This window comes from Octodon degus, unplaced genomic scaffold, assembly GCF_000260255.1.
Source record: "Octodon degus isolate 3935 unplaced genomic scaffold, OctDeg1.0 scaffold00044, whole genome shotgun sequence".
NCBI lineage: Eukaryota > Metazoa > Chordata > Mammalia > Rodentia > Octodontidae > Octodon > Octodon degus.
The window spans coordinates 6,850,737-6,863,079 of NW_004524620.1; the positions used below are offsets into that span (position 1 = coordinate 6,850,737).

Genomic DNA, 12,343 nt, shown 5'->3' on the forward strand with positions numbered 1-12,343 from the left:
ATCTTAGGCATAACATGGAACAGGTATTTTTCATCAAGTATTGATATGTTGAACTTTAAGTCCCTACAGAATATGATGAAAAACATTTAAAAATTGGAATATATTTTTAAAAATGGGCATAAAGAATTATATACTTCTTATGTTTACACATAAGTCCAAACATCTAACCATATACGACCTTGAAGCAGGACAGTTCCACAGTATTCCTTTTCCTGTCTTTTGCCTTCATTCACCACCCCCTTCTTTTTGAACAATCATCTACCCAAGAGACAGCATAGCAGCAACTGGCATGTCATGATAAGCAGCCCATATTCAGAAGACGAGAATGACAGGCACTCCGAGCATGAAACTACTATTACAGATTGCCATCTTCAGTGCAGTTGCTTAGTTCACAGGTATCAGTATATATAGTTAGTCAGGGTGAGAATCTTTCAAATTAACTGCTAGATTCAAGAATCTTTTGGAAACTCTCAGGATCATTGCCTTGCCCATCTTCTATATATATAACTGTATGGTTTGACATTGTCATGTTTCCTAGCTCTTCTCCTTTCCCTCTTATGATTAGTTAGTCCTTGAGATCCTGCTTTCCTTTTACTTGTATTATACCTTTCTATTTGTATTTCTTCTTTTGAGTTCTTATACTAGGGAAACTATATGATATTTACACATGTGTGTCTGGTTTATTTCACTTATGCATTTATCTTCAAGTGGCACCCACTTCAATATAAAGGCTTCGAGTTTATCATTCTTTTAGTGGAGTAATACGCCATTGTGTAAAAATACCACATTTTTTTCAACCATTCCTCAGGTAATGGGCATCTTGGTTGTTTCCAAGATTTGGATATCACAAATTGTGCTGCTATAAACATAGGCACACATATATCCCTATGATATGATGCTTTCAGATCCAGTTCAACTTTTCTAAGGAGTCTCCCCCACTTTTATTTTATATTGAGTCCTACAAGCCAGATAACCAGTCTTAAGGATTAGAAATAAAAGATAAAGTGGAAAGAAAGAAGCTTAAAAGTTATTTTGCTCCAGTTAAAATGAAAGGAACTGGATGTGGATATGTTTGGTGGATGGTAGAACAAAGACTATGGTGGAATGGAGGAAACCCCAAGCCACGTTTTCCATGTCACTAACTAGGTGCTCAGAGAAGATCCTCAGCAGCATTCTTTTAGGGTCCTCTGCTCCCCATGATAGAGAAAAGCTAAACAAATGTCCAAGAGTGACAAGGGAAATCAATGTCAATACTCAGGTCAAACAAGTTGTTGACTTGGAAGGTTATTGGTGCCTGGAACCAAGTTTCAGTGGAGAACCAGTTACTTCCAGGACCTGGAAATGGACCCCAACTGGATGCAGAACTGGGTATCTACAGGACCCAGAACCAACTCCAGTGGGAAGAGTATAGGGTAAGGAGGAACCAGAGGCTAAAATGAAGTGTCTTCATACCACACAATGCTGATAAACTAAAATTCTAAAACTCTAACTCAGAGTAAGTCTCATGTGACTTTCCTTGCAAATATGGTTGCTTGATAGTATGTTTTTATCCCAGGCACTGTACTAGACTTTGAGAATCAAATGGTGAACAAAATGTACTATAGTGTCAATCCTATGAGACCACACTGCCTAGCACACCTACTTGCACAGATAACTATCTGATTGAAACTAGGCTATGAAGAAAATGTGGGTTGTGAAATTGTATGTATTGGAAACCCAGAGAGTTGAGAGGATTCTTGAAGCAGTGGAATTTAATCTGAGATTTGCATCAATAGAGCACAACCATACTTGAGGTTAAAGGAATTTAAGATAATATTTCAGTCCAAAGGAGTATTTCTCAGGCAGAGAGCTACCATTGAGCTAAGGAAAATTACATAAAAACTGAGGCTCCCCAGAGCAGAGAATCTTGCTTTCCTTTATTCCTTTATGTGCTCTGAGATCTAGGATGGTCCACAGCACATAGTAGATGCTTGATAAATATTAATCAGTTAAATCAATGCCCATGCTTTAGGAGAGCACTCTAGCTCAGAAAGGTCTAAGCCAAAGGGATCATGAGGAGAGGACACTTCTGAGAAGAAGCAGATCATGCACACAGCACATGCATGTGGAAATAAAATCAGTATAGAAGACACTCCTAATCACAGGTGCAAAACAGACTGGGCCACTCCTGGCCAGCATGTCCAACAGATTTCAGAGGTCGTGCACCAAGGAAGTCCACAGGAAAATAAGTTGCATCACCTACGTACTTTATGCAGTTGTAAACGATAGATCATCCTTTAAGGAAATCAGCTCAACTTGGTAATTCCACTTGCCGCGGAGTAAACTTCAGCTGCGAAGCAGTTAAGACTCAGGTACAGATGCACCCTTTGCTTTTCTTTCAGCCTAGGATAGGGTGACCGCTGACCAAAACAGAAGGCCTTGATTGCACAATTTGAAAATCACTGCTGCATTGTTTGACTTGGCCAGAAATTTAAAGCTTAACTCACTGTGGTGAGTGATTCAGGCCCGGCCTCCTTTTCTTCTCCCATTCCCTTGTCCTCCCAAGCAGTCGCCACACCCACAGAGTCAATTTTCCAAGTGACTTCAGGCCTTGCAATAGAAAGAAAAAGTAAATTAGAACCTTACTTAAATTATTGTTTGTTCCTTGCGACTTGATAATCATCTAAATGAGAATTTCCTGTTTTAACCATCTAATCTTGCTGTCTCTAAGTAAATACGGTATAATTTAGAATATTTATTTTGCTAATTAGCATTCTTTGCCTTTCATATGGAATAAATTGTAAATACCAGTATATAACACTAGAATTGTGATCTACATTTTTAAAAAGTTCAATGTCTTTTAACTGCACAGTGAAGTCCAGTACATGCCATAATAAGCGGACCAATGGTTTCTGAAGGTAAGGACTGTATCTAAACCACTTTAAAACTATTTTAAATCTGCATTAATGTGCTTGGTACACATTAAGTTTCTAGTTCCTGTTTACTCATTATACTTAAAATCCATATTTAGTTACCAATTACTTTGTGCCAGACGCTAAGCTGACACGGTCACATTTCATTATTTCACTGATTAGAAGACGGCACTTCTATATAAAGTGCTAAGTACGCGGGAAGTGTACAATAAATACAAATGTAGGCTATACATCTTTCACTTAGTCTTGACACTTCTAATAACAGTGGACCAGATAAGTAGGATTATCTCGCTCCATAAATGGAGAGATGGTGACCCGTGAGACATGTGGGCCACCCGCCCACCACACTCAGCTCAGATGAGGCTCAATCCAGTCTCCTGCCTCTTGTGTCACCATTTTCCTCTGCCCATGAATTTGGAGGATGCTTGGAGTGGATTTTGTGAATTGCCAAAAAATACAGTCACTGACAATGTACAAGAGTAGAGACACGGCATCATGTGGAGTCCACATGAGCAAAAGAATATTAGTTCTTTGTCCTTGGGGAAGCAAGAGGGGACCCGCGATGTGACTGTTGACGCCTTACCTGGCAGCCTGTCCTGCAGCACAGATGACCTGAAAGGCTTGGCTCTGCAGAGCTGCCATGGGCCCGCTCCACGGGGAGCTCTGGACTGGGGCTGGGAAGTCAATGCCTCGTGAGGAAGTCGGAAGTGTTACGCAGATGCACGGAGTTAGCAGACTAATAGCTAAGTACACTCAAGACAAGTAAGCAGCTGAAAGAAATGCGGACTGTGGTGAATACATGAGGAAAGCAAGCAGGATTCTGAGATAGACAAGGGGATATAACTTTAGTTATTCAGAAAGCACTTCTGTAGTTTCTATTAACTTTTAGATATAGCTAGTATTCACAGCTACACAAAGGCTCATAAATATATAGTTTCTCTCCACCTCTCCTATACTAGGAATTAAACTCAGGACCTCAGATGTTCCAGGCAGGCACCATACTACTGAGATAATACCCCAGCCCTGTAGCTTATTTCATAAACACAAGGCTTTTAAAATTATCTTTAAATCCATTAAGCAGGGGTGTAGCTCAATGGTATAATTCGCTACTAGTACTATAAGGGCCTGGGTTGAATCTCCAGCCTCCTGTCGGCCCCAAATTCATTACTTATAATGCATCATATTGGTCAGTTACAAAGCAAACAGCATATGGTCTTAATAGAACCAGAAACAATTCGCAGAATGCACATTTCTACATGACAAAAACTCAGATTATCTCAGGACATTCTCCAATAAGAAGTATTCGCAGAGCTATCTAGAGCAGTGCTTCTCAAACTTTAGCATTTATTTGAGTCCCCTGGAGAGGCTGGGACCACCTTCTTTCCTCCAGAGTTCTGGATCCAGCAGGCTCACAGTATGCGTGAAGAATTTGCATTTCTAGGTTAATGTTTTGGAACCTATTTAAGAACTACTATCCCCTGTTCTTAACCGTAAAATGATGACAGTATTTAGTACTGACAGCAATAAGAAATACAATGAAATAACTCAGGTTCACTCAGTAGAAGGTTAGATGAATTGTGGAAAAGTCATGTAATAAAGTACAACTATCTGTTAAATAGCTTGAGTGTAACACAACATGGTTTTTGAGTACAAACAGTCAGATTACAAACAAACAAAAAAGTAGGTTGATATTTTGAATACCTACAAAGTAATGGAAGAAAGATTAATTCAGCACATTTAATGTAACACAAATATTTCAGTTGGAACTAGAGGGTTCCCCACTGGCTTCTGGATGCTGGTATATCTGGGGGCTAGAAGGAGATGGTTGAAGGATACATCCACGGTCTGTGTAGGGTCCCTTAAATGCTTCTATTTACTAGCCAGCTGGTCATGAATACACACTAGAAAACATTCATGGCACAAGCAAGAAAAAAACCCAAACTAAATAAATAATGATGATTACTAATGATGATTCAACATACTTTTTTAAAGAGCTCAGCTCTTTTGAAACATTCTCTGAGAAAATTCAATGAAGTAGAACCCTTCTGTTACTACTACAGTTGGCAAGTTGCCTTGACAAAAATTGTTACCATATTGTAATAAACTTCTGGTAGTTGTGTTAATCAAATTGCAAGAAAATATCATTCCCTTAAAGGAAATATTTGGTTTCACCAGCCTGTAAATCTGCATCAGGTATTCTAACTGAAACCTAGTACCTGGTTTATAATAATCAACTGCAGATAAATCAGCTATAGTCACAGTAATTTGGCTGTCCTCGGTAAGAGGCATAGTTGATATTAAAATACTCAATAGCACCTGCTTAGCATGTTGGCCTTCATGCACGACTTTGAGGTTCTTTGTAAGTCTGCCAAGTATTTTCAAATGAGTCCCCTGGGAAAGTGACCTATCAGCAATTTTTTCTGCATTTTCTCAGGCTGATAGGAGAGCGGGTCTTTGATCATGCTAACTGAGGGTTGTATGTCTTAGTTTTCTGAGTACAGAAAAATGCTATGCTTTTGCAACTAGGCAGAGCTCTGTGCCAGCACTAGATATTTTTATGCCCTCAGAAAATGTAGCACTTGAAACTATGATCTACAGGTCAAGGGACTAGAGAGTGTTCAGTGTTTTAAAGTTATGCTGGGCTGTTTTCAGTCCTATCTTTTGCAAGGCCAGTGATCTGCTGTTTTCCACTGTTCTTCTCAACTAAATCTTCTTCTGTTCTAAAATCCATTGTTTCACAGTCTTCTACAAACTTACCCAGAATCATGGCTCTTTCACAGACAAGAATATTTTGCTTGTATGATCTGAAGTAAACTCTGATAGAAAGTGTAATTATTTTTTATAAACTGAGATGAAGTTCATCTTTCTTTTGCTTTGTGTCTTAGAAAGGTGGGAAAACAAATGTCACTGAGAGTGTCATGCTCCCAGTGGTGGAAAATATCAGAGGAATGGGTTTCACATCAGGAAATCTAGGAAGGAAAATCCTTCCTCTGGGGTGGCGTTAGGTTTCTGTTTCCAGGGAGGGCAAAAGTTCCACTAATTAAGATGAAAGAAAAACCCAGATGCCTGTGACATGTATTTTTCTCCTAGACTGAAGAACATATCCATCAGTTTAACTTAAACTTTTATTTGGTTAAGTGTAATTTTCGGGTTGAATGTCCCTCTGTTTTTGGTATCTTCACTTTTTAAAATAAGGCAATTTCAATTTTTTTAAAAATAACTTTTCATTGATTGACTAGTTCATTGTAACATCATTGAAGATTGGTTTCCTAACCCATAAAATTTGGTCATTTTTACTGTAGAGATTAATTATAAAACTGAGGGCTGTATGGGAAAAAGCTGGTATCAAAGCAGAAAATCAAACATTTGCAATAATTCAAGAGGTACATGGAATAGGATCATCCAGATGAAAGGAAGGTGAACCCACAAAAATATCTCACATCTTAAAAATTATTATGTTGCACCAAACAACCTAATTCATTTTTTAATGAGCAGAATATATTTATTGAGAGAAAGAAAGTTCCTGTCTGAAAGAGGGACAGGAGGGGGGTCCCGAGCAGGTGGTCCCCCAATCTAATTATTTGATAACTGTGAAGTAGCTCTGCAGCCCCTGTAGTAATAAAAGAGAGGGCTCTGGTTGGAGATAGCCTGAAAGCTAAAAATTACTCTAAAGTGCAGGTTTTTAAATAGTTTAGGGAGCTTACTTCATTTGAGTTTTGATTTCCCCAGCTGATCACATCATGTTTCCACACAGAACATGACGATAATAATAGTTTATTTCTCCTGTGGTGCTGGTAAGGTTCCAACAGCGTTGCACCCACACATACAGCTTCCACAGCTCTGGTGTGTGTGACCTCTTCAGCGAGTGTTCCTCACACCCTCGCCACCTGAGAGCGCGTTGTGCCCTTTCGCGTCTTATGCTCACGTGGAGCGTCTGATTTGTTTCACTGGCTTTGGCTGTGCAACATTTAAGTACTACATTAAAAATATCAATTCAAATAACAAGTTCAGGTAAGTTCAGCACTTCCAGAGTGGAAGTGAGCAGATATTTCTTTAGCTAACCCTTGCTTCCATTCAAGGAAAATCTTTCCTTATTGAATGCTGTGGGACCTGCTGTTCTGAGTTCTATCAACAGAAAAAGTATCCTATCCTGGCAAATAGAGTCACAAAATTATAAGTGAACCATCCATGTGGGTTACTTTGTGTGATAATACATATGATGCAGCGCTGCTCAGATATTGGTCCTTTTCACATTTCCACATTATGTGCTTCATGGCTTTTGAAATTTTAATGGTCATAAAATGATCTACATAATAAAACTGAATCTTATAAAATATTTTAGATAATACAGTTGAAACTTATAAAATATTTTTGGTAGTGTTGAAGAAGATAATGGGTGTAATCAGTCCAAAAACACTAGACGTAGACTATCTCTTTCTTATGAATTATATCCTGTACACCGATGTGTACAAAAGAGTATATAGTTTTAAGACTAAAAATGAATCAAATGCCCTTAGAACCTCCACCCAGGTTGAGAAACGGAGCCCTGCTCATCCTTCAGGGCCTGCTTGTGCTCCTCCAAATGCATTGTCTTCCCTCCCACAGCCGCAGTCATAGTGTGACCTATTTGGCAGTAGTTTTCTTGTCCTCTTTAATAAGAGTTTCGTGGGGCCGGGGAGATGGCTCAGTGGAATAAGTACTTCCCTGGCAAGTGAAGGGGCCTGAGTTCAATCACACGAGTTGGTTATCAAATCTGCATTAGATGAGAATTTGGGGTGCTCTTATTTAGGAACCTTACATTAAAATCGTACTAGATGACTTTGTTTTTTCAGGAACTAGTATTTATTATCAAAGTCATAGTCAGTGTCAACAAGAGTCCACAACTAAAAAAAAAGAAAATTGTGCACATTGCAATCTCAGTGTAAATAGCCAAATGGAACGCTAGTCACTATAAGAGTAATTCAAATTACCCCAAGAAGCAATTAAATTTTTAAAATGTCTTTACACATCCAGCCAACAAATTAAAATGTTTAATGAGAAAAAAATACAGATTCAGAGCTCTGGTACTGGTGCTGTATAGATGAGAGCATCAGCCTCTCGGCCCCTCAGCCGCATGCGCTCACTGTCTGCCAGGCTCTTGCAGCTGCCTCTGGCAGCCCAGATGAATCGCTCCACACCCCTTGACTTCCCACTCTCCATCCTGATGTCAGCATTTGGCACGTGGCCACATTTGTTGAATTTGTCCTTTCGCATCTTCCAAGTAAAATCAAGTGGGAGACTTCTCACAAATATCTGGCAGGCCTTTCTGGTCACCTCAGGAGCATGGCCTCTGGCTCCTCTAAAGGAATCTGCAAAGCTTCCTTCAAAGTTTCCGCTTCTTGCTTGATGGTATGGTCAAAGCTGGCACCATCACCACCACCCATGACCAGGCTCAGGCGCTCCATCACAGTGCCCAGGCCCAGGCCAAAGGCAGGGGCCCATCCACTCCAGACTGATGGCCTTGTGATTCATCATGGGACCCGTGAACTCCAAGCTGACCTTCAAGCCCGTGGGGACCACGTGATCCAGGGTTAGTTTCACACGTTGATGGCAGGGTCCAGAAGCTCTACACCAGAGCTGATCGACTCCACAGTTTGCCCCACTTCCTTAGTGCAGGAGGCCAAGTGGTTGAGACGCAGTGGGCCCATGTCTCTATGCCTCAGCCCATGCGCTCAGTAGCACCTACACAGTCCACTCCCAGGCTCATGTGCATGATCTCAGAGCTCCCTCCATCCATGCTGTGGCCCAGGCCCGTGACTATGTGTGCTGTGCCCGCACCCACAAGGCAGCCAAGGCCAGGGCCTCCTCTCAGTCCCAGGAATGCTGACTCCACCTCTGCCTCCCCCCTGCCTTGAGAGGATATCTCCTCTCTTCCATGCATTACTTAGGATTTTTGTTCCTCTGCCAAGGGGCTTTCCAGAGCTTCAAGATGTATCCATCTCAGTTCTAGCAATGTCCTTCTCAAATCTTCCACCCATGCCACATTTATCCACCCCATAGATGCCCAAGATCCAAACTGCCCCTGTTTTCCTTGCCAATATCAAAAGAGCCTTTGATGCCTCCTATTTTATTTTTCCAAATCCTATGCCTGCCATTCCCATTTCTGCAGGCCCCAGGCTTCCCATTCCAATGCCCGTGTTCAGATGTCTGGCACAGATAGGTTGCTCTCCTGGTCCTCTAGCCAAACAAATTAAAATAAAGAAAAAAAATCCTTCTCTAATGTTGGGGGCTTGCAAGTTAGCACGGTTGTTTAAAGTGCCTGCTTAGACAAACTCAGTCAGGCACAGGGACGGCGGTTCAATCCCCAGCTCCAGAGGCCTCAACAGACTCGCCTTTAAGGCAGCCTGAGCTAACCAGGAAAAAAAAAAAAAATCCTTCCTTCCTAGTCCTAACAGAATGTCAGTGCCACCACATCTGTGGACAAGTTGCTGTGGGCATTCAGGACGGAAAGATTCTCGCTTGGTGCGACGAGCATGACGTCATGCATGACGTGCTATCAAATAGCAGTAAGCCATTAAATGTAGACGGAGCTTGTACAGTGCCAGTGAAATGCTTGAAAATCCTACACATTAACTGCTATTAAAGAAAAAACTGGTGGGAATCATTAATACATTCACCTTGACTAACTCTACATGCTGATATCTGGGATCTAAACAACTACATTGAGGACAGCAATGCGTAATACAAAACCCATGCTCGAATATCTCTTACGTTGGTCTTCTAAATGTGTACCGCTTCTAATGGCTTATCAACTATTATTATACTCTCATTAAAATATATTTTGAAAAATTTAAAGATTCTTGAAAGCAAGAGATAGCATTCAATTATTTGTCCAAACCTGCATAACAGTATCTGTTAATCTGAGCAACAGATTTGACAACAAAAATAAATAATATAACAGCTATTGTTAATTAGCTATTCTTGTTTTGAAAATCTGTAACATATGTATTGTATGTTACCCTGTTTCTGTCTTTGCTTCTGCTGTTTGTTTTTCCTTATGTTTTTACTCTCCAAAATAAAATAAAAGTTTTTAAAAAGTTTAGAAAAGAGAAATGCTCAAAGCCGCAGTGCCTGTCCCACGACCTTTATGCTCCAGAGAGCTCAGCACCACGCCAGCCACGCTAAATACTTCCTTCAGTTTTTTTTAGGTCAACTTCATAATCCAGATTTGCAACAAATACTGTGTTTCCAAGCCTTCCAACCAGTCATTTGGATTGTTAGGATTATTCAGCAAACCGGGTTGGGATGGTAACCATTCCTGGGCCACCTGGGCCCCAGCTGCGAAAGTCTACGCCCTATCCCACGGCACCCAGCTGGGCCAAGCCCTAAGCAGGAGAGCTTCAGGTGACAGTCCAGCTCCAAGCCACCGCAGTCAGTCTTCCATATCTACCTCGAAAATCTGTGCAGAAGTGAGTGCAGTCTCCTCCAGGCTCTACTCATATTCTTGCTTCCAACTCTACAGTGGTTCACTCTGCAGAGAAAACAGCCTCAAATCTTTTGCCACATCTGATTTGGCCCAGCCATTAATACTGATATTTTGCCAACTCTGTGTGAAGATTCTTTGGGTTTTTAATTTGTGTGTCCTTGACTACTGATAAGGTTGAACGTCTTGTCTTTGATTTATTGACTGGCAGGGCTTTCAATTTTGTAAACTGTCTATATATTTTGTCTCATTTTCTGCAGGGCTATTTGTTTCTTTTGCATTTTTAAATAGTTCAATTAGTTTTTAAATAGTTCAATTTTCTCATTTTGTATTGTTGCAACATTTTTCCCCACTATTTACACTGGATTTAGCTTTTAAAAGTATATTCTGGTGAACAGAATTTCACAATTAGCTAAAATTTATTAACATGTTGTGTGCATTTTGTTTTAAAACTGAAAACGATATAAATATTCTCCTATATGGCCTCCTAAAATATTTCTGATTTTAATTCTTTTACTTTTATGATTAAAAATCACCAGTAACTCAATTTAGAAGTTAACAATCTGATTTTATTTTTTCTTGTATGCTTAACCAATTGATGTAATTCCACTTAATCAAAACTATAGATTTTCTCCATGGATTAACAATTCCTCTTTGGTGATACCCCAAAACTCTTTGTTTTCATGTATGTTGTATAGATTCAATCTTCTGCCGATCTGATACTTGCATTTTTCTGAAACAACACTGCACTACCCTAGTTAGCAGAAATTTCCAGTCTGTAAGTGTAGTTTCCTCAACTTGTATTTTCAAATTCTTTGATGGCTTGAATTTTTTTGCAATTCCATAAATTTTTCTACTGAGCTAAGTAAATTTTTTTTTTTTTTGAACTGGGGATTGAACTCAGGCCCTTGTGCTTGCCAGGGAAGCGCTTATTCTACTGAGCTAACTCCCCAGCCCCATAAATTTTTAATTTATTTTGTCAAATTGTTTTAGAAGGAAAAAGCTTAAAATAGATCGGGATAGATCAAATGTGGGGAAGCTATCACACAATACTGAGTATTCCAAGGCTTGGATATGAGGTATATCTTTTTATTGAAATTGTAAAAATCTATTACAATTTCAAAATTGTAAAAATTACTTAATTGTAATTAAGTCATGTAAGTCCACAAAATTGAGACAACTGTGTTAGATTTATTTCCTGTTAATGATTTTCTGTTTATAAAAATATTTATTTTAACTCTTCTACTTCATTCAAAATGCTACACATTATTGTTCATTGTTACTTTTACTTACACCCTTGCTGAATTATTACTCTTTATAATTTATGCTTTTGGACTGTCATCTTTGCAGATATTCTGCATGCTGTCTGCAATTAATGTAAGTTTTGTTTCTTCTTTCCCAGTCCTTACAATTTCTACCTGTCTTGTCTTACAAGATAGACTCTGACCTCCTGTACAACACTGAATGAAAGCGTCCATAAAAGCCTCCTTTCCTTTTGCATATCCTAACAGGGATGAGTTTGATTAATTGCTATTAAATATCATGTTTGTGCATGCATGGATATTGAATTGCATATAAAAGGTTTTAAGAGGCTCATATTAGCCTGTATGTTATTTTTCCAATCTATATGTTCATATTCCTTTCCTAATTTTGAAGAAACTATATTCTTTGGAAAAATACAATTTGTTATTATTTTAATTATCCTCTTTGCATTTATGTTCATTACTGAGTGTTCCAGAATGGCCACACCAGGTTGCAGAATGGCACCAGCGTAGAGAATTTGTTCCTCGGAATCAGGGTCAGAGGGCTAGAGGTCCAGGCACTTGACCCCTACAGCCAAAAGAGGAGAAAGACTGGTTACTGCTCCAACTGGCAGAAGCCCTTGGCATCATCCATGTGACACTGGTTTTAGGCATATGCAGAATGCAGGAGTTCTGAGGTTAAGAAGGCTTCCACCTAGATTTCAGAA

General features: G+C 39.6%; 1 pseudogene; it reads right to left on the reverse strand.

Moving 5' to 3' along the window:
• Nucleotides 1–7,964: 7,964 nt before the first annotated feature.
• Nucleotides 7,965–12,343, reverse strand: part of LOC111816909 — a 30,793-nt pseudogene continuing 26,414 nt past the window's right edge.